Raw genomic sequence first — 26,713 nt, forward strand, 5'->3', positions numbered from 1 at the left:
ACACAAATCGCCATCAAATCCACATCTTTTTCATGGGAATACATTAATCAAGATAATGGGCAATGAGTAATGCATAGATTAGAGGAAAAACGATGGAAAAAGCCAAGAGATGGCTCCCCGGGCAGCGATACCAAAAATGTTATGGCTCACCCTAACCCTCTTGAGACACATCCAAAAAGAGATTACGTGGTGAACCACAACTGTCGTGAGGATATTTCCAATGGCTGAGCTCTCCCACGAGCATTGTCACACCGCTGCGTTGCACTTATGGGTACTTTGCACTATAGGGGGTACTCGTCCCTCCTCTCACCTCACTTCACTCACACACACTCACTAGCATGCATTAGGGAGAGAGATTAGCAAGAGCAAGACTCAATTGTACAATGGAAGAGTATGTTGTATTATGAGAGATATTCACTTATATACATGGCCATAAGTGTTCACACGCACTTAAACTGTGGGGCCGGCGAGGCACTTTAGGCTCATAAGAGGCCTAATGCTATTACAATGACTACTCTCATAATATATCTATGAAGTACATCACTTAAGACTTCATCCTAACTTTCTACCACATGCTCTTGAAGCGAGAATCGCCATAATACTCCGTCACACCATTACGGGCGCCCATCCAAGATGTAGGTTTAGACACTATTGCTCCATATCTTGAATGTATGAATCTTTGGTGTATCTACCGTGACTCCTTGATGTAAGATAATGGCGGTAGCTCTTGTTAACCCTAAAATTAGGTTAACTAAAACATATACTAAAGCTTAAAACATAAATAAATTCACAAGAAAGAAATCCAATTTTGTTAAGAGACACAAAGCTTGTGCAAGCAAGAAAACATAATATAATTAATACATCAATCAAATGTGATAAAAAACATATGCTAAAGTTTAAAAACACAAAGAAAGAAATTCAATTTTGGTAAGATTCACAAAGCTTGTGCAAGTAAGAAAACATAATATAATGAATCAATTGTTACCCTAAGATGGAAAGGAAGCATAATAGTGTCCCACTAGTGCACCTTATTACTCATCTTTTGCATAACCCAAACTACTAATTGCTTATCAATAGGACAACCCCAAGTGTCTAGAGACACACCTTTTATTGATGACCCCAAGTGTCTAGAGACACACCTTTTATTGATGACCTAACATTCCCAAACCACCAATTGTTCCCACTCCAATAGGATAATCCACGTGTCTAAAGACACACCCTTTATTGATGACATGATATTCCCACCTTCATAGTACAAAAATCTCATCCTCATTCAAGCTAATCATCCTGGATTTTGTCTACACCTAGAACCTGAAGCACTTCACTATAGCTAAAGTCCTTCTCACATTCTCCTCCTCGACATGAAGGAAGAGCAAAGAATCATCAGCAAAACCCATAATAATAACTACTTATTCCCCTCCAACTTCAGCCTCACTATTTGCTAACCCTCTTAACAACATCCAACTCCAAAAATAGAATAAGAGGATGAGTAATCACAACAAATAAAAGAGGGGAAAAAGGACAATCTTGTAAGAATACTTTTGTTGCATGAAAATATGTTTAAATTTTTTTCAATGTCTGTGTAACCTATGCATTTTGAGTCAGAAGAAATGAACACGAATTAGAGATTTTCTAATGAATTATGAGAGGAGGAATTAAATCATCGAGAGGGAAGCTCCTAACCAACTTCATTCAAAAGTAGACTAGCCTAGGATTCATAATGTAAAGAGTAGAAATGAGCTTTGCAAACCCCATTTTTGCTAAACATTCTATGTGCTTTGCAAACCCCAATTTACTAAGTATAAATGAACTTTGGAAATCCCATTTTTGCTAGCATTCTACTCAAGAAAGACCAATGAACCTTATTCGTTGTTGCCAAACATTTTATGAGCTTTGCAAACCCCATTTTATGAGAGTATAAATGAATTTTGTAAACCTCGTTTTTGCTAGCATTCTACTTAAGATAGACCAATGAACCCTATCATAAGCTTTCTCAAGGTCAAGTTGAAGCATAATACATTTATGTCCTCCTTCACAACCAACACATAATATATATTGCCCAAAATAGATCCCCCTTTAATATAATTGTGTTGCCTTTTAGACACACATGCTTGTAGGGAGAGGAGGTGTCATCCTAATAGCAATGATTTTGGCCCTTTAATAGATCCCCCTTTAATAAAACCATATTATCTTCTGGACACACATGCTTATAGGAGAGGTGTCATCCTAATAGCACGAGCTTGGCCAAGAGGCACTGGTTAAAAATGGTGGTTGAAGGCCTTTATCTAGAGGAATAAGGCTAAACAAAAACCCTCTCAGTGGTTAGTCAAGAGAAAGTTGTATCCTCCTAAGGATTTTTTGGAGGCTTGGGTACCTTAGACATACAAGTACTACATACTATTGCCAGGCTTGATAATTTGGAAAGTTTGATGATTAAAAGAGGTATGGATAGGCTATAAGACTTTCTCATATGTTTTATAATGGGGTATGGAAGGACGTGTCTTAGATGAATAATTCCTTTCCTCTCCCCCCCCCTTAAAATACAAAAGCTCTCCATTCTGTATTTTTCTTCTCAAGTATTGGAAGAGTTTTTTTTTTGGCCATGTTGAATGGCGTGGATCTTAAAGCAGCATAGGCAAGGGCAATTCCATGATAAGTCAACACATGTGGTGGTCTATGTTATTTAACACTCCTTTGGCTCTACTGGATCCTAGAGGGGCCAAGAGGCTTGAGAGATGCTCAATAAGTCAAAGTTATGTTCAATGTGGCAAATGCTAATAGTAAGCTTATCTTCCAAGTATTAGACAAAGTGAAGGAAATGCTAGTCTTAACATATCTGTCAATGGGTTTGTCTCTTGGGATAGGGATTTACAATGGTCTAGAGGGGCTCCACTTAGTAAGGCTTGAAGTCTATACATGAAGCTAGTATAATGGAATATATCTCAAAAAGATTTGGAATTTAAGGTGGTTTGATGTGGCGTGAGTTGGAAGATGGAACTCTCCCTCCTAAAGGTTGGAGAGTGAGAGCTAGTTCTAGGTTCAAAATGATTTAGAGGAACATAGCATTTAGTAGATGCCCTAGGTGTAAAGCTAAGCTAGAAGACACTTGGCACTCCTTTTGGGGCTATCCTGACATTGGGTGTATGTGGACAAAGATGAGGAGATGGACAATGGGATTGTTGGGGTACATGCACATTGATTTGAGTAAAAAACTAGGAATTGCTGATGAGTGCAAACTCTTTTTTGGGATGACTAGATATACTTGCTTATGGGAATTTTGTGGTGCATTAATATTTGGTGGACCTGCTATCCAAGGAGTGGAAACTAGTCAGCTCAAGTGCTTGTGTATAGCCTAACATCAAAATTTTGGTTCAAATAAATGGGTGGAACTCTATCGGTTATGTAGTGATGCTAGACAAGATTTCAATCTCTTGAACATAATTGCATCATTATTATGTACATGATAGAGATACACATTTTAATGTGGCATAACCCCAAAGGGGATATGAGGGTCGTCTCCTTTACAACAATAAGAAGGGCTAGGAGAGCTATTTTAAAGTCCACCTAGGTGGCTTACGCTTGATTGGAAGCAGTTTGTGGGCTTGAAGGTCGCCCTCTTAGGAATACTAGTTAGATTGGGATCAATTAATCGTTGAAGAAACTTTTGTGTTGATATTTTAAGTCAGCTGGCCCTAGAGGTGTTCTACTTAATTGCACAAGTTTTGGTGTAGAGAGGATCTCCTATATTTATATATGTGCCACCTTTTATGGTGATCTATTGAGTTAGCTAGCCCTAGAGGTGTTCTAGTTAATTGCATAGGTTTTGGTTGTAGATAGGACCTCCGTTATTTATATATGTGCCACCTTTTACACAATGATCATATGTTTTCATCTTAGGGTTTGAAAATGAGTAGTAGGCATTTGTGTTGGGGTGATTGTTTGCTAATATGACTCTTTATTTATATACATGATATGGTTTTGTATGCTACCTGTATGTTGTAATCACTTATTGTTAGTTTGGGCCATGCCTTATTTTACTAGCAACAATTTAAACTTAGCTGGTTGGTTAGTGTGGTTGTAATTTAAGGGATTTTGTGATTGTGATGTGTAATTGTGATGGTTCATTATAATACCTAAATATATACTTTTAAAAAAGAGAGTTACGAAGCTTGTCACATTCCAAAGTTGTTGGCGATATAAGTCTCTCAAACATGGATGCATAATTTCAAAGTTATTGGTAACATAATTTCAAAGTTATTGGGTGGTGATACAAGTCTCTCAAAACATGGATGCATAACTTCAAAGATATAATTCTTTTAAAACATGGATGCAATTCTTGTCCTTTGGTGGATTTAAAATGAACAAAAGGGCTAAAATTACTTTTCAATCTTAGGTGGTTTGCAATTGAATACATCAAACTACTAAAGTCATTTCGAATTATAGAGATATTATTAAACCTAAAGAACAAATACTACACTTGATCCTTCTACATGGAAGTACTGAAGAATAACTTAGTACTTTTTACCTTAAAAAGAATACATTAAACTAAAACAACATCATGGGATTTTGATGAGGCTTGAACTTATAAATATATAGCTTATAGAAATCACTAGCCTTTATGTTATAGACCTCAATTAAGTAGGGTCTAATGTCCCGATTGAACAATTGAGTGTTTCCTTTATCTTCACTACTCTTATGATAATCGATGTCCTCAAGTCTATAGATCGAGCGAAGAATGCAAAAATTAACTTGAAGGTTTCTTCAAGTGCTGAACTTATAAATATATGGCTTATAGAAACCACTAGCCTTTATGTTATAGACCTCAATTAAGTAGGGTCTAATGCCCCGATTGCACAATTGAGTGTTTCCTTTATCTTCACTACTCTTATGATAATCGATGTCCTCAAGTCTATAGATCGAGCGAAGAATGCAAAAATTAACTTGAAGGTTTCTTCAAGTGCTGATAACATCTAGAAAAGGAGAGGTTTATTAAGGTGGAGATCTAGCCATGTTGCTTTACACATAATACTTCAAGTGTGTCTAGGAGGCTACAAAAAAATGTATACGAGGCATGCTTAGAACTTGGTGACCCTTGTGAAGGCACGATATAGTTTCCCTTATCAACGGGGTGCCCGAGGGGGCATGTAGGCCGCCCATAGTAAAGGATGGACTACCTACCTTGGAGACTTGGTGGGGCTTGATGCATATGGAGACTTACGTCTAACAAAGGTTGTAGAATTGCATGGCAAAGGTGAGCCTATTGAGGCTTGCTTGTTATGGGGCTCTAGAGGTCACATAAGAAATTGCTACTTGATTTTGGCAAATAAGAAATTATCAGGTTTCTTTCTGTCCTGGCTTTTGACCTTCGTGAGAGAAAACGCACAGCGACCGTCCTCTCTGTGCAGATCTGCCACAGCACCTCCTGGTATGCGAACCTGCGTATTCTTAACCTGTTTCTAAGAAAGCAGCGAGAAAGCCGTGAGCATTGCCTCAACTGCGCGCTTGTGTGTGTGTCGTGTGTGTGCGTGTGAGAGAGAGAGAGAGAGAGAGAGAGAGAGAGAGAAAGCATTATTTTTACTTCTGTGCGTGCATGCGTGCGTGCGTGTGTCTGTCTGTCTGAGACAGAGTAGAGACAGGTGAGAAATTAGCAATTAAAGCGTTTGCAACTTGAGAAATTTGGGGCTTTTCTCCAATATGGACAAATTGGAGATCCAGTGTCCACAAGGATGTGGGGTTTTAATTTGTGCATACACAGGTTCTTTGTCTTGACCCTGAGCCTAAAAGGATAGCCTAAGTGTCCATCGCTTGGCAACACCGATGGAAAAAGGACATATCTTCATCAGCACATCACTGGAAGTTTCTATACTTACAAAAATCTATCTATTTCCAGTTATTAGTCATGGGTTCTCTGTCTGGGAAGTCCCCCAAAGTTGTAGTCATGGGTTCTTTGCCCAAGAAGTCCCAATATTTCGTTTTTTTTTTTTTTTTGGTAACACTCCATCATCACCTTTTTTATCCCTACTTAGAGCAAGGGGAGGTCATCTTGATGAACAGATGTAGGTTGTCTTTGTCTCCCAAGGCAGGACATGACCTTTGAGTCTTTCGAAGAGACCGTGCTTATTAAGCCTTTGAGCCATGCTTACTAGCCTCTGAGTTTGAATGTTACATGCAACTAGCTAACGCACAACAAGACCTTCTTTATACCTTTATGAAGTGAGCATGAAGCAATCTTTTTTACACATGAGGTAGAATTGGAGAGAAATAGAGAAGAAGCAGAGACAACACCGGATTGGGTCCCAATTTACCCACTGAAGGTGCCCCCCCCCCCCCCCCCCCCGCTTGCAAGCAGGAGTATCTGCGTATATTACTTTGGAGAAGTGTTACACTGCCAAGAACTTATTGAGAGTTGACTCATGAAGACTGCCAAATGCAATGATATAGAGCAGACATCGGCTGAACCATCAAGCGGTATGAAGCCAACTTTGAAGCCACTTCGGATAGCCTTATGCACACCCAGAGCTGCTGAGGGAGATGCACTACTGAATGTTGGCTACCGAAGCAAACTTTGGGGCTGCCTTTGGACTGAAGCACTGGGTGTTTGGCTGTGATTTATGCTTGCAAAGACCGAGGTCTTCAAGCATTCGGATCTGCATTGAGTTCTATGAGAGAATATTGATTTTATGAGATGCTTTACGCAATGGGCTTAGGGGATGCATTTATATGAGTCTAGGTTGCCAGTAGGTGGAAATAAATGGCTGTCGGCCAGTTGCTCCAGCCCACAACCTGCTGAATATGGCCTTTAATTGTTGTGCTTGCTGCCAATGCTCATAAATGCTGAAAATAATTCCCCACGTGTGGCTGTTCAAAGCTTGTGCTGGTCGACAGGGAACCAATCATTGCTGGTTGATGGTTCACAACATTCAAGGATTGGCCGAATGGACACTCAAGCCCATATCTAGCCCTTTTAGATGTTCCATGGGATGCCCATGGGAAAAAGGACCCTTAGCTGGCCCTAAGACAAGCCTAAGCCAATGCCCTACATGCTTGCTATATGCTTCTATGTGACTGACCTAGCATAGGGTGACCTACAGGCTGGGAGACTTGTCATGTGCACAGTGTCTATCTACCGTGTGCTATACGCACACAAGACTAGCTTCGAGGTTTGGGGAAGCTTGGAGCTAGGCAGGCTGATTGGCGAGCTGAGTTAGGGATAGACTAACGGGTGGACACCCAAGTATGGACGGGCGGGCGCCCAAGTGTGGACGCCCGATGACCGGCCAAGAGCCTATAAAAGGTTAGTCAATAATCATATAGAGTCTTGCATGTTTTGTGAGAGCTCTATGGTCTGGAGCCTGGATCTAGTGCAAACGTGCACCTGCTTTACGCAGCCGAGGCCGGCAGCAATCTCGAGGCCCGCGAGGGTAGCTTCGTGGCAGTATGGGACGTCGCGAGGTGGAGATTGGTCGGTACGTCAACCTAGTTAGCTCAGCTCGTGGCTCGGTGGGGACAGCTAAGATTGTGGGCTCGCCCACGGCTGTCATGGTTGGGAGGTGAGTCAGGCCTGTATCCCCTTGTTGTTTGTTTGTTTGCAGGTTTCGAGTCTTGTATTAGGAACGTTCCACGAGGAGATCCGGTGGGGATTTGATAGTGGTATCAGAGCATGCCTCGTGAACGAGCAAGTCAGTGGGTAGAGAAGATGAGGTCGAAGAAAGGTATTAGCTTGCTATTTTGTTTATGCATGCTGTTGTTTTTTTTCAGTCAGTATGTGCTTTTTCATCGAAGAAATCCATGAAGATGGAGATGGTGGTCTAAGAAGGGTTGGTTTGTTTGCAAGAAGAAAGCTAGATTCTTGTTTGTGCAGTTGCATGAATTGAAGAGAGAAAACAGAAAAAAAAGCATGTTCGTTTTTTTTTGATTGAACACGGGAGGGAGAGCGAGCGAAAGATGCGCAGGCGGATGCTTTTCGGGTGCTGCTGGTCGAGTGTGCTGTTGGTCACGTGTTGCAGGCGCAAGTATGCAGTCGGCCAAGCCTACGTAGGCAGGCGCCCAGGCCTACGCAGGGCCATGCCTACGCAAGCAGGCTGGCGCAGACAGCCACGCATGTCTAAGTGGTGCCGACAGGACAACATGGATGGCAGTCAGGTGGCCGATGACAGCAACGTAGACGTCCGACAGCACTAAATCCAGGAGGAGGAGAAGAGAGAAAAAAAATAGTGAAAGCATTCGCCGATTTGGGATTGCTTTCCTTTTTTTTAAATTAATTTGAAAAAAAAAAGAGTTAAAGGTCTCCTCCAAGGTTTAAAGGTGTTTGTTTTTTTTAAAGAAAGCAGAATATATATATATATATATAAACACAAAAGCAAAAGCTCAAGTTACTTTTGGGGAACGTTATATAAACCCCTTAAGTGGGCTTCTTGCCACACATCTCTCAAGTTTTCAAGCTCTCAAGCTCTCAAGTTCACTCGCACTTTTATTGTGCAAAGATCGAATTTTCTCTCCACTTGCCCTCTTCACGATGTCGACCCAAGAATCGGAGTTGGAGCCCCTTGTCGAACGCGAAGGCTTGTCGACTACGGAAGATACCAATGCCGATCTTTTTGACGATTATGTGTCAAAATCAGATTTCCATGACCACTACTCTCTCTACTCTTTCGGGTATGGATACCTTGGCCTCTGCTTTAGGCCCCAACATTACTCCGGAACCGTTTGGGGACGAGCAAAAGCAGTGTACCAAGGATATTGTGGACACATGGCTACATAAGTGGCAGGTCCATTTTCAGCTTCATCTATATGATGATGGAAAAAAGATCCAGTTAGCAGCCGGTTTCCTCTCAGGCAAAGCTTTGCTTTGGTGGAAGGAACTCAACCCTAAGCCAACAACTTGGGCACAATTCGAAGACGTCTTCAAAAAGGAATTCCTCAAGAAAGAGGATGATTATGATGTTGTTGCCTGGTTTACAGCTTTGACCATGACCTCGCAGCACCTCACTTATGAGGTCTACCTCCAGAAGTTTAGGGACTTGCAGATGAAAGCTACAAAGATGGATCCCACTACTCTTTTGGGGTTCTTCGTAGCTGGTTTACTAGACTCATACCGTTTATAGGTTAAAAATAACAAATGCAAAACATTGGACGAGGCCATTCATTCAGCTGGTATCTATGATGATACAATGGTCTCTTCTAAGTTTAAACCCGTTACTGAGCAGGGGAACAAGCATAAAAGAAAGTTCTCTGCACCTATGGCTAACACGACTGAAGGAAAGTCTTCGGACCAACCTTCGAAGAATTCCAGTTCGACACCAACGAAGAAGAAACGACTCCTTAAGACTTTGAAGCTTAAGAAGGAGAGACGTTGTTTTATCTGCGAAGAAAAAGGACACATGCGTAACGAGTGCCCGAAGCAAAAGGGTACAAAGACCAACGCAGGACCCAAACCAAAGGCAGCTAACCAGTTGTCTTTGACAGGTACGTCGGTTACTGTACTTTCTCGCCCTAGTTCATGTTCTGATTGTCTGTTCAACTCTAAAGTATTTGGCTTGCATGATCTTCTCCGAGTTTATGGAGAAGTGAATGGCCATAGAATTCACATTCTTCTAGACCCTGGTAGCTCACACAACTTTGTTAACTACAAACTTGTGCAGAAATTGAGTCTTGATATGACACCCAGTGATCATACCTATGAGGTACACCTACCTGCGGGAAGGCAAGTATGGGATCGAAAGGTGGAGATGCTACCAATTCAGATTCAGGACTACACAGATACTCTAGAATGCTATGTTATGCACCTAGAAAATGTAGACTTGTTATTAGGGATTGCGTGGTTTAAGACTCTTCAAGTCTAGATAGATTAGTCTAGTCATATTTTTTCTTTTCAGCATAGGAACACCTAGTATAGTATTTTAGGTGATTGTATACATCTCTCTCAGGGACCTCTTGTAAATACAATTGATTTTGAAAATATAATGGATTCTTCTTTGTATACCGCTTTCCATTGTGTATTGATTCCACTTTCTTCATTTCTCATATCTTCCATGGATGTTAATGAATTAAGTGTGTTTGAAAGCAAAGAATTACAGAAGATACTTGATTCGTTTCAAGATGTGTTTCCTAAGGAACTGCCATCGGGCTTACCACCTGAAAGGGCAGTAGATCATCGTATTGACCTGATCCCTGGTGCTCATCCTGTTAGTATTCCACCTTACAGGATGAGCCAAGCTGAGGAAGATGAGTTGGCTAAACAACTCGAAGATTATTTGAGGATGGGTCAGATCCGTCCAAGTAAATCACCTTGGGGTGCACTTGTGTTGTTGAGGAGAAAGAAGGACAACACCTGGAGAATGTGTAGATTACAAGAGATTGAACAAGCTGACAATTAAGAACCGTTATCCTCTCCCTAGATTAGATGACCTGATTGACCGGTTAGGAGGAGCGAAATATTTCACGAAGATAGATTTACGTACTGGCTATCACCAGATACGTATTCATGAAAGGCATGTCGAAAGAATCGCCTTTCGGACTAGGTATGGTCATTACGAGTTTCTCGTATTATCTTTTGGGTTAACCAATGCTCCAGCCACTTTCCAGCAAATGATGAACGATCTTTTTCGTGAACATTTGGAAAAATTTGTGGTGGTGTTTCTAGATGATATTTTGATATATAGTCGTACTCTTGAGGATCATGTTAGACACCTCACAATTGTCTTACCTATTTTAAGACAAAATTGATTATATGCTAAATTAAGTAAATGTTGAGTTTTTTTATGACAGAAATCATTTACTTGGGACACAAGATCACTAGAGATAGATTGAGCATTGACTATGACCGAGTTCAGAAGGTTCTGGACTGGCCTATACCGCGAACAGTGAAACAACTTCGTTCTTTTCTTGGTTTTGTTGCTTTTCTTCGGAAATCTGTGCGGGAGTACTCTCAGCTCACACTACCGATGACCGACTTGTTGAAAGGTCATGGACGTAAGTCAAATCAGCCTATCACTTGGAATAACGATTTGGATATGGCCTTCAGACTTTTGAAAGATAAAGTCAAGGAAGCACCTATCTTAGCATTACCCGATCCTAGTCGGCCTTATGTTCTTGAAACTGATGCTAATGACTATGCCATCGGGGCTGCTCTATTTCAAGATGGTAGACCGGTTGCTTTTGAAAGTAAAAAGCTAGACGACACTCAATCTCGTTAGCCAACCCTTGAGAAGGAGCTTTATGCTGTGTTTCATGCTCTCAAGGTTTGGAGACATTATTTATATGGCTCTAAGTTTGTGGTATTGACCGATCATCAGTCAATCAAGTATGTGTGTGATGCGGACGATTCGAGAGGAAGGAAAGCTCATTGGGTTGAGTTAATGCAAGATTTTGATTTTGAGATTCGTTATTGAAAAGGGTCCATGAATAGTGTTGCAGATGCGCTTAGTCGAATTAGAGAGGTGAATACTTTGTCGTTCACTGAGATTTCTACCGACTTATTTCAGTCATTGAGAGGGCTTTGCAGGACTGATAGTTATTTTGGTCCATTTTGGCAGAAGATCCAAGACGGGAGCTCATTGATTGACCAAGACTCAATGATTGAGCAGTCTACCATTCAGGCTGCAGGAGGCCAGTGGATGATTCGGAATGGTTTACTATTCTGTAATGACAAAATTTGTGTACCACAGATCCCGAATATTAGGTCCAAGATTCTTAAGGAGTGTCACGACGCCCCTTCTGCTGGACACCCTGGGGTACACACAGGACGCTCTCATTAGTGAGACTTTTTATTGGCCAAAGATGAAAGGGTATGTAGAAGGTTATGTTCTCAAGTGTCAAATTTGTCAAGCAAATAAAGCTGAACGCTTTAGACAGGCTGGGTTGTTGCATCCTTTGCAAATCCAAGGTAATAAATGGGAAAGTATTTCCATGGATTTTATTACCGGATTGCCAAGAACACATCAAGGCCACGATTCTATTTGGGTTGTGGTAGATCGTTTGACAAAAATGGCTAGATTTTTACCGACCCCGAAGACTATTACAGCTATGCAATTAGCACGGCAGTTTATCAAGCAATTGTTTAGACTGTACGGGTTACCGCAGGACATAGTCAGTGATAGGGACTCTTAAGTTTACGAGTGATTTTTGGAAACTTGTTTTTGAGAAGTTGGAAACAACTTTGAATTTGAGTTCCTCAGATCATCCTCAATCAAAGGGTGGCCAAGGTTAGTCATTAATCATATAGAGTCTTGCATGTTTTGTGAGAGCTCTATGGTCTGGAGCCTGGATCTAGTGCAGACTTGCACCTGCTTTATGCAGCCGAGGCCGGCAGCAATCTCGAGGCCTGCGAGGGTAGCTTCGTGGCGGTATGGGACGTCACGAGGTGGAGATTGATCGGTACGTCAACCTAGTTAGCTCAGCTCGTGGCTCGGTGGGGATAGCCAAGACTGTGGGCTCGCCCACGGCTGTCATGGTTGGGAGGTTAGTCAGGCCTGCACCCCCTTGTTGTTTGTTTGTTTGCAGGTTTCAAGTCTTGTATCAGGAACGTTCCACGAGGAGATCCGGTGGGGATTTGATAAGACTGACCTATGTAGCTCGTGCCTGAGATGTGCTCATCCACAGTGCTATACTTATACAGATGTTTAGTACCTTTTCTAGGATTAATTGTCGTATGTCGTGGCCCCATTGTGAGTCCCAGTCCGGGCAGTGTGTCACATTGCACCTCAGTGCATGTGACATTCCCTCCTCATTAGCTTGGCGGTAGTTGCATGGCCTCCAAGTAGCCCGCCAATAATGGAGAGTACTCCTGGAAGAAATCTTCGTCCAGCCAAACGGCTTCGTGAGTGCCTCGGTCCTTGAACTTTGTATAGAGTTGTCTGATTCTGTGATCGGAACTATGCTTCCACTTATGGAGGAGAATCTACTCGGGCTTGATGACTTTTGATTTGTCGACCACTTCAGGTTACTGCATATACGGAACCTCTTGTAAGGATGGTCCAATGTACGGCTTTAACCATGAGACGTGGAAGACATCATGTATAGTACAATTGCCTAGTAACTTCAACTTCATAGAGACATCATTGAGCTTCTTTATAATAGGGAAGTGGCCGAAACTTTAGAAAGAAAGCTTGGGACAACGCTTGCCCACTTGCTTTAACCGTTGCTTCATGATGCGGAGAAATACGCAATCTCTCTCCTTCTAGTCGATATCCTTGTTGCTGGACTTGTTGGCTTGCCTAGTGTTTGTTTCCTGTGCTTTAGTTAGGTGCTCCTTTTGTTACATGCAGAAGCTCTGAGATGCTTCTTTCAGCCCTAAACACCATCTAGAACATGCTGATGCAAAAATGCAAGGCAGAAGGGAGAGTAGAGAGAGAGAGATAGCTGGAAATTCAGTATTTCATATGGTACAAAAATACTCCCTTGTAGCCATGGATTGCCTTCTGGAAAAGGTACACAAACCCTAACCCTAGTCCTATGTCTAGACCCAACTCAACAAGGAGTTGAATGAATAAAACAATGAGCAAACATGCCTTTTATAGGCCTTGGACAGCTAGAAATCTGGCCGACTGCTGGTCGGTCGCCTGGACACAAACATAAACAATGCATATTCCGACCTGCTCTGCTGCAGTCGACACAGCCATATCTTGTTCTCCATGCAGTCGATAGGTCCCTGAGTCCACTCCAGTCCATCCCTTGCCTAAACTTGCACTCCAATGCTCCAAAATGTCTGGTTCTAGTGAGTCTTTATCATGTTGCCTCTAGGATTAGCCCTGAGATTAGCATGTACATGTGTGTGCACATGACATCCCCCTCGGGATTCCAATCTACTTTTTGGATGACTATTATCATCCCATTTCATTCCAGAAGTCCTTTTGTCATCCTTTCAACTCTGGCAACCTTTTCACTGAATACCCGGTCGAGACTCCAAATCCACTCTTAACTCTGAAGAAGATCTATGCATTTGTTCCATCCGGTCCCCATTCCGTTCTTGCCCTGTCCCTAAACACCGTCTTGGTCTTCATTCCTGAGAAATGAGTCTAGCAATCTCACTCCATCCCTTGGAGGATCATCCTCCTTTGGAACCGTTGCCCGAAAGCCTTTCCTGGCTCACAAGACTGCCATCCCCTTTGGGCTTTGTGGAACACTACCACTCAACCTCTTGGGAGTTCTTCCCGGTCTTGTGTTTCCTGCCTTGGGCCTCTTACTTGTGCAGTTTTCTGTACCTTGGACCTATACACCTTCATATGGGATTGAATCAGTGTTTAGCCTTACTGAGCCTGATGCTCTGATACCAACGTTACATGCGGAAGCTCTGAGATGCTTCTTTTAGCCCTAAACACCATCTAGAACATGCTGATGCAAAACGCAAGATAGAAGGGAGAGTAGAGAGAGAGAGAGAGAGAGTTGAAAATTCAGTATTTCATATGGTACAAAAAGGTACATAATCCCTTGTAGCTATGGGCTGCCTTCTGGAAAAGGTAGAGAGTAGAGAGAGATGTTGGGTTAAAGCCCTAAATGACCCCTCAATGTGTATATTGTACATGTATTTTAAAGGCTTAGAACATTTAAAGCCTTGGCCATGTTCACATTGGACATGGCCACATTATTTTTAAAGTCACTTGAATAAAAGGAAAGGCCAACAATACAAATCGTATGGCTATTTTCCCCCAACCTACGAATTGCTCTCCTCTTCTCAATTTTCGATAGCTCACGTCCCTCCTTTTCTCTGCTCACGCCTGTGTTCTATTGCCTCAACCTTGCACGCCTAGTCTTGGTCTACCACCTGGTGCCTTCTTCTCTCCACAACAACTGGTATCAGAGCTTTAGGGTTCCAAAAACCCTCTGTGCAGGCTGCTGGACAGTGAAAGAAAGATGCTTTTCCGGCGATGTTTTTTGTTTCTATCGCGAAGAAGAGGGTTCCCGGGCTCAAGGGGGGTACCTAGAGTACCAAAACAGCCCAAAACAGGCTGTTTTTAGGTCAAAAACAGGTTATGACAGCAATACGCAGGTGTACCAAATCGTTTAATTCACATGTATAAGTGTTTCCCCTCATGAAATTGACCAAACAGGTGAAAATAGGCACTTGAAAACGCAGTTTCAGTCGAAATTTCTGCAAATTTCAGATTCGGACTGCTTTTATGTACGATATTTGTGGTCTTATGTACGCAAACATTGTGGTTGCGCCCAATTGCTGAAATTTTCAGCGTGTTGCATTCCTCGTGGTACATAGTCGCAGTGAGTCATCATGGCCGCCACTTCCTCTGCATCTGATGCCAAAAGTTTGATGGAGATCAAATGCTTTGATGGTACAGGTTTTGATTTGTGGCAGGATAGAATGCAGGGCATACTGTTTCTCAAAGATTGCGATGATGCTCTTTTGGAAACGAAGCCTGCAAACATGCCAGATGAGGATTGGGCCAGACTCAACAAGAGGGCCAAAGCCTACATAAAGATGGCAGTGAATGATGACATTCTTGTTGACATCAAGGGTTTGGACACTGCATTTGCTATATGGCAGAAAGTGAAGGCCACTTATGAAAATGCTACGCCTGTCAATCAGGTGCACTTGATGCGTAAGCTGGGTAACATGATGCTTGATGAAGCCAAGTCGGCTTCTGAGCATTTAAGTGCCTTTACTAGTGTTTTGAGTCAGTTGCAGGACACAGGATTACAGCCATTTGATGATAAGCTCAAGGCTATCTTCTTGCTTATGACTTTGCCTGACTCATGGGAAACGCTTGTGGTTTCTCTGAGTAATAGCCCCAGTCTCACTTATGATGGAGTGAGAGGCTCTATTCTCAATGAGGAGATTAGACGCAAGGCCAGTGGGGAAGGTGGCAACTCTGCCTATAATGCAAGAGGCAGGAGTCAAAAGCGAGATACAGGTACAGGTAACAGGACTCAAAACAGGAGCAAAAGCAAGACAAAGGACAAGGATGTAACTTGCTATCAGTGTGGCAGAAAGGGCCATAAGAAGCCCGATTGCAGGTACTTCAAGAAAGAGCAGGAAAGGAAGAAGGAAGCGCAGGAGAAGAAGAAGAAGGACGAGAAGAAAGGGAAAAAATCAGCAGGTGACTCTTCCAAAGATGCGGAGAATGCAAATGTATCCTCTAGTGTTGTCATTGAGGAGTTGTCAGACATTGAGGAGATCTTGGTTGCATCTTCATGCCCCTCAGATTTTATGCTTTTGAATGCAGAAGACATGCTTATCTCAAGAAAGGATGTCATTGATGCATTGCTGAGTGCTAATGATGGCCTATCTCAGTCTTGGATAGTAGACTCGGGTGCCTCTTTCCATGTTACTCCATCTTTGGAGTGTTTTGCTACATATACAGCAGGCAGGTATGGCAAAGTTTACCTCGGTGATAACCATGCTTGCAACATTGAGGGAATGGGCACCATACGCTTGGCTCTTAAGAATGGCCAAGAGTTTATGTTGAATGATGTCAGGTATGTTCCAGGCATTAAGAAGAGTCTGCTGTCAGTGGGCCAATTGGATGCACATGGCTATACGACCATATTTGCTGGGGGTTCATGGAAGTTGCTTAAAGGTTCTATGCTCATTGTCAAAGGTTGCAAGAATGGTACTTTGTATTATTTACATTGTAAAGCTTTGCCTGCAAGTTTCTTGCAGTGGCTGACATTGCCTCCCACTTGGAGTTATGGCATAAGAGACTTGGCCACATGAGCCAGAAGGGTATTGATGTGCTCTCCTCTTTGAAGAGGGTTGATGTAAAGGGCACAAAGTTGGACTTTTGTAATGATTGTCTGTTTGGAAAACAAAAGAAAACTTCTTATTATTCTGGTGTCTCTCGCAAAGCTAATCCTCTTGACCTTATTCACTCCGATGTGTGCACTATGCCTGTTAAATCTCATGGTGGTGCATTATATTTTGTGACATTCATTGATGATTGCACTAGGAAGGGTTGGGTGCATTTGTTGAAAAGTAAAAGTGAGACGTTTAATGCTTTCAAGAAGTTTCATGCTTTTGTTACCACTCAAAAGAATGCTAAGGTTAAATGTCTCAAATCTGATAATGGAGGAGAGTATGTGTTTGCTGAATTTCAGCGTTTTTGTGATGATAACGGGATTAAAAGGGAGTTGACAGCCCCTTATAATCCGTCTTCTAATGGTGTGGCTGAGAGGTATAATCGTACTTTATGTGAGAGAGTGCGTTGCATGTTGTCCACCGCTAATCTCCCTCAAGAGTTTTGGGGAGAGGCATTGAAAACTGCAGTTCATATTTGCAATCGCTCTCCTAATAGTATGCTGAAAAATTCCAGAGGAGGTTTGGTCTGGCAAACCTGCCTCTTATGATCATTTGAGAGTGTTCGGCTGCGAAGCTTTTGTTCATGTACGTAATGACTTGAGTGTTGGGGTAAAGGCGTTATGCCCACCCTTATAGTGTGTACAAGCCCATAAGTTATAGTACATAGTACACTTAGTACTTTTAATGTACTAAGTGCACTATGTGTACTAGTGCAATATACATGTGTGATAGGGGAGTCACACACTCATGCCTCATGAGTTGACTTATCCCCACAACTCTCTCTATGTGTGATAGGAGAGTCACACACTCATGCCTCATGAGTTGACTTATCCTCATGATTGATCGGGCTATAGAGCTGGGGCGGTCCAGGCGCCCCAAGATGAGAGGCCCATCTCGACACCGGCGAAGACTACAACAGAGGATCAGGACCATACTAGCACGGCATGGGAGACGTCCAGTCAGAGTACTCACCATGGAGGACATTGAGGATATTCGCCATCGACCGATGAGAGACATCTTTGGATAGTGATGTGTATGATGCTTACCTTTGTTGCTGGAGTTTTCCTCCCAGATGTTATCCATTAGGAGCTCCTGGTACCGTATTTTTCCTCATAGTTGTTTCAGTTTCAGTTAGTTGTTTAGTTGTTTTTAGCTTTCCTTACACAGACATTGTATCAGATCCACCAATTGTTGTAACCTTTTTGGTCTCATAGGTCATTTTGGCCTTTTGAAGACGTTAATATATCATTTCATTTCATTTCATTTCATTTCTCTCTCTCTCTCTCTCTCCCTTGTTGTTTCTCTGTGTATGTCTCTCACATGAACATAACCTAACCCTAATTCTGTTTCTCTCATCAACTGGTATCAGAGCCTGCAGGTCGACTAGGGGTTGACGCTGAGTTTCTTCAGAATCGCATAGCTGAAGCTGAAGCTGGAGCAGGCCCGGCCTCTCTCTTTGATCGAGCAAAGAAAGCCTGTGTAAGCTGAGTGCTGGGCGTGAACGAAGGCAGCAAAGCGAGCGTTAGCCATTGAAGGAGGCGCAGCCAATCAGGCGGCGAAGGCTTTAGTCGACCGCTGGTCACCGAGCGAAAGCCTGTGTAGGCTGAGTGCTGGGCGTGAACGAAAGCAGCATCACCACCCCCCTTGCGTGTAGCGCCAGCGCTAGGCGGCAGCAGCAAGTAGCCTACGCTGCCCAACAGGCCAGCCCAAGTTGCGTGTAGCGCCAGCGCTAGGTGGCAGCAAGAATTACAGGCGTGTCAGCGCTGCCAGGCGCCTACAGTAGCGCTCGCAACAGGGGGCCCTTTCGCTCGCCTGAGAACTGGTGGCTGACGCAGTCGAGCCTTAGCCACAAGGTGTAAGTTACTAAGCGCTTCGTCGATTTGATCACACCATCAAAACGTCACCCTTCTCGTTTTCGATACCCCGCCACTCCTTCGATTGAAGGTGAACCGTGTGCTTGACCGTGAAGTGGCAACTCGACCACCTCTCTGCACAGTTGCTGCAAATAGGAGCCCTCCATTGGCTCAGTCTTCTGCAGTTTGCCTGAGGAGTCCTTCACCTGCACAGCTGCAGCAGCATCAACACGACCCTCCTCTTTTTTGCAACAGAATCAGTAGTCAACATCAGAATTGCCCCTCAAATTCAGCCCAAATTAGAGGTATTTTGCTTCAATTTCGGGAATTTTTATGTCCATTATTTGCAATTGAGCAGGTACAGGTGCCAAATTGCTCAAATTTTGAGCAAAATTGGCAAAATTGGGTGACATTGGTCACAATCAGGATCAATTTGCAGGACATTGGTCACAATCAGGATCAATTTGCAGGAAATTGAATGTCGAAATTTGGGGCTTTTGATGTAATTGTGCAATTAAGCACTCATACATGCTGTATGATGTGAAAAATCGCACATTTGGGCAAAATTGCAGCAAATTGCAGTGCAAATCAAGGGGCTTTTGTGCCGATTTGGTTGATTTGCATGCAGGCAATCGCATTTGATGCTGTGGATAATGTGTTGATGCCTTACAAGCACTCAATGTGCCTGTAAATCAAGGGGGTTTCATGTATTTGATGTATATGTGGCCAGGGGAAAGCATCGTGAACACTCTGGATGCCTTCATGTGCGTCAATGTACCATGTATGATCAGAAATTGATCTGTAAATCAAAGGGCTTTTCAAGTTTTTATGCTTGTTGAGCTTGGCAAAGCAGCAGGCAAGACATTTATGCCTTGAATCCTCAAAAATCAGCTTGCAGTCAAGGGGCTTTTGCCCAATTTCTGTTCGGGACTGTTGTATGCAGTGTACAGGACTGTAAAAGTCTGATTTTCACTCATTTGGACAGCCAGGAGAGCATTTATTGCTATTGTACCTGCTGGTACAGATTTGGCACAGCTTTGTGCATGTTTTGGCATGGCTGTACACTGTTTTGAGTGACCAAAAGGTTCAATTTCAGCTGCTGTACTTGCTGGTACAGGTTTGGTACATCATTGGTGAGCACTTAGTACTGCTGTACAGTACTTTGGAAGGGCAATAGAGCACATTTAAGGTGCTGTCCAAAATCTGCAGCAACCAGATTTTGGTGATTTCATCACATAAAGTGGGAGAAAAGTTGCATTCTTGCTTCCGCAGTGGGAGATAAAGCTTGGGAGAACAACTGTGAGCACTTTGTGTGCTTTTGGTGCAGTGTTTGCACATTTTGCAGGGAGTCAGGCATTGACAGGTTGCATATTGCTATGGCAACCACAGGTGAGAGCTCTTCATTGCTTCACATCAAGAAGCTTGAAGGCTCGCATAATTATGATATTTGGCAAACCCAGTGCTACAACGTGTTGCTTCAGAAAAAGCAGCACAAGCCTATCAAAGAAAGGGGTGTAAAGCCTGCTTCTCTTACTGCTGAAGAGTGGGAAGATATGGATGAGCTGGCAAGATCTACTATCATGTTGTCTGTGTCAGACTCATTACTTTTCAGCATTCGTGAAGAGAAGATAGCTTGGGGAATGTGGCAGAGATTGCAGGACTTGTATGCCCAACAAAGTGCCTCAAGCAAAGTGTATTGGTTGAAGAAACTCATAGGTCTTCAGATGAAGGAAGGGGCGTCTATGACAGCCCATCTAAATGAGTTTAATGGTATTGTCAGCCAGGTCATTAATCAAAAGTTGGCGATGGACGATGAGTTCAAAGCCACTTTTCTCTTATGCACTTTGCCAGAGAGTTGGGACACATTCAGGACAGCCACTAGCAATTCGAATGCTATGCTGTCATATGCAGATGTTGAGGGTGCTTTTCTTCAAGAAGAGATGAACAGGAAGAACAACTCTGTTGGAAAGTCCAATGCAATGAATGCACGTGGGAGATCCCAGCAAAGGGGAAAAAGCCAAGAACGGGGAAGGAGCAAGTCTCGCTCCAAAAAGGATTTGGAATGCCATTATTGTGGCAAGAAGGGACACATTAAAAAGCAATGCTACAAATGGAAAAATGATCAAAAAGAAAAGGGAAAAGGCAAAGACAAAGAGAAAGATGAAGCCAAAGATGTAAAGCCAAAGGGCAAAAGTGGAGTCAAGATCGAAGAAATCAATGTGTCACATGCAGGTGGCAGTGAGGATGAGGTCCTATTTACGTCTTCACTTGATGCCCATTCACTTCTTACAGGTGGTCATGGTATGCACTCATGGATCATTGATTCATGTGCCTCCTTTCATGTCACAGGTTGCAGAGACTTGTTTGTCAGGTATACTGCTGGCAATGAAGGAGTGGTTTATTTGGGTGATAACCATGCATGCAAGATTCTTGGCAGAGGTGATGTGAGGCTTGTGTTTTCAGATGGCTCACAGCTTATGCTCCATGATGTCAGGCATGTGCCTGAGATCAAGAAGAATCTGCTTTCTACTGGACAGCTTGATGATGCTGATTATGTTACCACATTTGGTAGTGGAAAGTGGAAAATTAGTAAGGGCTCACTGGTTGTTGCCAGAGGCTCTAAGGTGAACACTCTTTACTTTATGCATGCAGGTGTTTGTCACCATGCTAATGTAAATGCAACCGAGCTGCCGGAAATTTCTATGTGGCATAGCCGGTTGGGACACATGAGTGTCAAAGGAATGGAGCAATTATCTTGTTTGGGTTACTTGCCTTCTCTAAAGTTTTCAAGTTTTCAGTTTTGTGAGCATTGTATATATGGTAGGCAACTACAGTGCCCCCACAAGAAAGCTCTTGGACAGAAAGATGCTCAGTTAGAGCTTGTGCATACAGATGTATGTGAGATGCCTCAGCTTTCTTTGGGAGGGACAAAATACTTTGTGTCTTTTATTGATGATGCCACACGCAAGGTGTGGGTTTATCCTCTTCGTTTGAAGAGTGATACATTCTCAGTGTTTGAGAAGTTTGTTGCTCTTGTTGAGAATCAAACTGGCAAAACACTGAAGGCTTTGCGTTCCGACAATGGTGGAGAGTATATGTCCAAACAGTTTCAGGACTTTTGTGATGCTAAAGGCATCAAGAGGGAGCTCTCTACTCCTTATGATCCTCCACAAAACGGGACAGCAGAGAGGATGAACAGGACCATTCAGGAAAAGGTCCGTTCTATGTTGTCACATGCTGCATTACCTCATGGTTTTTGGGCTGAAGCTGTTATGACAGCCGTTCACCTTATAAACAGGTCACCTAACACGAGGCTTGGTGGGAAAGTGCCAGAGGAAGTATGGACAGGGAAGCCTCCGTCATACAAGCACTTGAGAGTGTTTGGTTGCGTTGCGTACGTGCACATACGCAGGGAAATGCGCACCAAACTTGATCCTAAGTCTCACAAATGCATATTCCTAGGATATGGTGACAGAGGTGAAATGGGGTATAGACTTTGGGATCCCATGAATAGAAAGATTATACGCAGCAATGATGTCATTTTTGATGAAACATGCATGTATAAGGAGCCTGCAAGACAACAGGAGCCTGGCAGAGTCATCTTTGATGATGATGGACATCATGGATAACAACAAAGGGCTGTAAATCAGCCATTACAGCAAGAAAACCAGCCCTTAAATGGTGCCAAAAATGGTCCAAATGGACAGCCAGAGATGGCAGAAGATATCCCTATGGATATACCACAGTTAGAGGAGATACTGGGCATGATTTTTCAGCCTTATGGCATGGAACAGGAGCCACCAATGGGTGATATGCAGGCTGGACAGCAACCTGCAAATGATGGTCATTGGGTACGGCGGTCCACTAGATCCTCCAGAGCCCCTGACAGGTTTGTTCCAGGGGTTGACTACTTGATGCTTACTGACTGTGGGGAGCCCTCATGTTATAAGGAGGCTTTACAGAGGGCAGACAAGGCTCTTTGGGAGTGTGCCATGAAGTCAGAGATGGATTCTCTGCATAAAAATGGAACTTGGAAGTTGGTGCATTTCCCTACAGGCAAGAAGGGTTTGCCATGCAAGTGGGTTTACAGGCTCAAAGTTGCACCAGATGCAAAGCCAATATACAAAGCCAGGTTAGTGGCTAAGGGCTTCAAGCAAGAATATGGTGTGGACTTTGAGGAGATCTTCTCTCCAGTGGTCAAAATGACCACACTTAGAGCTGTGTTGGCTTTGGTTGCGCATGATGATCTGGACTTGATCCAGATGGATGTGAAGACTGCTTTTCTTCACGGTGATCTCCATGAGGAGATATATATGCAGCAGCCAGAGGGTTATGCAGTAAGTGGAAAGGAGAAGCTTGTATGCAAGCTGAAAAAGAGTCTTTATGGGCTCAAACAGGCACCAAGGGAATGGTATCATAAATTTGATACATTCATGAAATCTCAGAAATTCAGGAGAAGTGACATAGATCACTGCTTGTACACCAAGAAAGCTTTGGATGGCAGTCTATTGATCCTCATCTTGTATGTTGATGATATGTTGATTGCCGGGAAATCTCGTAAAGAGATGGATGCCTTGAAGCAGAGGCTGCATCAAACCTTTGATATGAAGGATTTGGGTGATGCTAATCACATCTTGGGTATGCGGATACTTCGGGACAGAAATCAGCATGTGTTGTATTTGTCTCAGAAGGAATACATTGGCAAAGTCTTGCAGAGGTTCAATATGGACGGGGGAAGAAGACTAGTACTCTGCCTCCATATGTGAAACTCAGTGCTATGGACAGCCCACAGTCGGATAGAGACAGGGCTGATATGGCCAAGATTCCGTATGCTTCTGCTTGTGGCAGTCTCATGTATGCCATGGTTGCTACTAGGCCGGACATTGCATTTGCAGTGGGAGTGGTTTCTAGATACATGGCCAACCCTGGCAAGAAGCATTGGGAAGCAGTGAAAGGTGTCATGAGATACCTGAAGGGCACACAGGATATGTGCATATGTTTTGGCAAACAGGATGCATTAGTGCATGGTTACACGGATTCGGATTATGCCGGTCATCCAGATAACCGGAAGTCTACTACCGGTTATGTGTTTACACTCACAGGAGGTGCTGTGTCATGGATATCCAGGATGCAAAAGTGCACAGCCTTATCTACTACAGAGGCCGAGTATATTGCAGCCACAGAGGCTTGCAAGGAGGCATTATGGCTATCTCGGTTAGTGGTTGATTTGGGTTATACAGGGGATATTCCATTGTTGCATTGTGACAGTCAGAGTGCCATCCACTTGGCAAAGAACCCTGTCTTTCATGCAAAGACGAAGCATGTGGATGTGAAGTATCACTTCATCAGAGAGGTGATAGAGAACAAGCAAATTCAGCTTGTTAAGATTCATACGGATGACAACCCGGCTGATCTGTTGACAAAGAGTTTGCCTCCGGAGCGGTTTGCTCATTGCAGACACTTGATGGGCATTGGATGAGGCCAGTTTCAGCCTTGATTTGGCCTTGTATATTATCATGTACATGCTGATTTTTTCTTTTCCTTTACTTAAGGGCACTTTGCCTTTAAGTGGGAGGTTGTTGGGGTAAAGGCGTTATGCCCACCCTTATAGTGTGTACAAGCCCATAAGTTATAGTACATAGTACACTTAGTACTTTTAATGTACTAAGTGCACTATGTGTACTAATGCAATATACATGTGTGATAGGGGAGTCACACACTCATGCCTCATGAGTTGACTTATCCCCACAACTCTCTCTCTCTCTCTCTCTCCCTTGTTGTTTCTCTGTGTATGTCTCTCACATGAACATAACCTAACCCTAATTCTGTTTCTCTCATCATTGAGAACAAAGCTTGATATGAAGTCCATTAAGGGACTCTTCCTCGGTTATGGGGAAGAAGGTGAAATGGGCTATAGAGTGTGGTTACCACAGTTTAGAAAGGTAATTCGCAGCCGTGATGTAGTATTCAACGAGATTAAGTTGCTCAAAAATGCTACATCTGCTGAGTTTGACAAGAAAAGAGTCAAATTTCAGCCTCTTGTGCCACCCATTGGTGTTGAAACAGAGCCTCATGATGCATTACCACAGGCTGAAATTGATAATCAGCCGGTTAACCTTGAGCCAGAAGAGGTAGGACATGATATTGATGCTCCTAATGAGGATGGACAGCCACCTGCATTGGCTGAAAATGATTTTCAGCAACATGAACAAGCTGAAAATGAGTTGCCTCTCGATGTGGAACCATTGCCTGAGAATGTAGATCATTGGGTACGCAGGTCCACTCGTTTGAGAAGGCAACCGCAACGTTTTGATCCCTCTTTGCATCATATAATGTTGTCAGATGAGGGTGAGCCTCTTACTTACAAGGAGGCAAAGTCATGTGAGTTGAGTAGCAAGTGGGAGCTTGCAATGCAAGAAGAAATGAAATCTTTGCATGCAAATGATACTTGGGATCTTGTACCATTGCCCAAAGGGAGAAAGGCTCTTCCTAACAAATGGGTGTACAAAGTCAAGTGTGTTGATGGAAAACCCAAGTACAAGGCAAGATTGGTTGCCAAAGGATATGCACAGAAGGAAGGGATTGATTTTCAAGAAATCTTTTCCCCTGTTGTGAAGCTTACCACATTGCGTGTCCTTTTTGCTCTCGCTGCAATACTTGATTTGGAATTGAATCAAATGGATGTGAAGACAGCTTTTCTTCATGGTGACATTGAAGAGGACATCTACATGAAGCAACCTGAGGGTTTTGTTGTTCCTGGAAGAGAGGAATTGGTATGCAAGCTGAAAAGAGCACTGTATGGTTTGAGACAGTCATCACGGCAGTGGTATAAGAAGTTTGACACTTTTATGCTGTTTCAAGGCTTTAAACGCAGCCATGCAGATCATTGTTTGTATACGAAAAAGGATGAGGATGGAAGTCCTATTATCCTTGTTCTTTATGTGGATGATATGTTGATTGCTGGGAAACATAAGACCAGTCTTGATGCTCTCAAACGCAAGCTGAATTTAGCTTTTGCTATGAAGGATTTAGGTGATGCAGAGCATATTTTGGGCATGCGTGTTAAAAGAGATAGAAAGCTGAAATTGCTGTTTTTATCTCAAGAGAAGTACATTGCTAAAGTACTTGACAGGTTTAATATGGTTGATGCTAAGCCTCTTGGAGTACCTTTACCTCCATACACTAAGCTTAGCAAAGCAGATTGCCCGAAGGATGATATGGCAGTGAAAGCTATGAAGGGAATCCCTTATGCATCAGCTTGTGGTTCCCTCATGTATGCTATGGTTGCTACTCGTCCTGACATTGCTCATGCAGTGGGAGTTGTCAGTAGATACATGTCGAATCCTGGCAAAGCACATTGGGAAGCTGTCAAATGCATTTTGAGATACTTGTTAGGTACGCAATCAAAGTGTATCTCTTATGGCAAAAGTGACCTAAAGTTGCAGGGATATTGTGATGCAGACATGGCAGGTGACTTGGACACCAGGAAATCTACCAGTGGCTATGTCTTTACTATTGCTGGTGGTGCAGTCTCTTGGTGTTCTAGGTTGCAGAAAATTGTGGCATTGAGTACTACTGAAGCTGAATATATTTCAGCTACTGAAGCTTCAAAAGAAGCCATATGGCTGGGCAGACTTGCAAAGGAGCTTGGCATGCCTGTGAGTACTCCAGTCTTGGGATGTGATAGCCAGAGTGCTGTCTATTTGGCCAAGAATGCCATGTTTCATGCTCGTACCAAGCACATTGATGTGCGGTACCACTTCATACGACAGGTATTGGAGGATGGTCTAGTCACCTTGACTAAGATCAACACACAGGATAACCCTGCAGATGTTCTCACCAAGAGTCTTGCTAAGGCTCAACATGAGCATTGCATACGGATGGTGGGAGTTGGATAGCTTAAAGGCGTCATTTATGCCTTTAAGTGGGAGGTTGTTGGGTTAAAGCCCTAAATGACCCCTCAATGTGTATATTGTACATGTATTTTAAAGGCTTAGAACATTTAAAGCCTTGGCCATGTTCACATTGGACATGGCCACATTATTTTTAAAGTCACTTGAATAAAAGAAAAGGCCAACAATACAAATCGTATGGCTATTTTCCCCCAACCTAC

At 43.1% G+C, this 26,713-nt stretch overlaps 1 protein-coding gene across 5 annotated transcripts in view; it reads left to right on the forward strand.

The window, feature by feature from the left end:
- The first annotated feature begins 5,311 nt into the window (after positions 1-5,311).
- LOC147609862 (uncharacterized) overlaps positions 5,312-26,713 on the forward strand; it is a 37,002-nt gene continuing 15,600 nt past the window's right edge. Inside the window, exon 1 of one of the 5 annotated variants that reach the window (XM_086787085.1) lies at positions 5,312-5,425. The gene's annotated coding sequence lies outside the window, so the exon portion shown is untranslated. The remainder of the gene's footprint in view (positions 5,426-26,713) is intronic. The other 4 variants (XM_086787089.1, XM_086787090.1, XM_086787088.1 and 1 more) reach the window with 4 other exon arrangements.

Source organism: Cibotium barometz, chromosome 50 (assembly GCF_041138505.1).
Source record: "Cibotium barometz isolate CiBa-2024 chromosome 50, ASM4113850v1, whole genome shotgun sequence".
Taxonomy (NCBI): domain Eukaryota; kingdom Viridiplantae; phylum Streptophyta; class Polypodiopsida; order Cyatheales; family Cibotiaceae; genus Cibotium; species Cibotium barometz.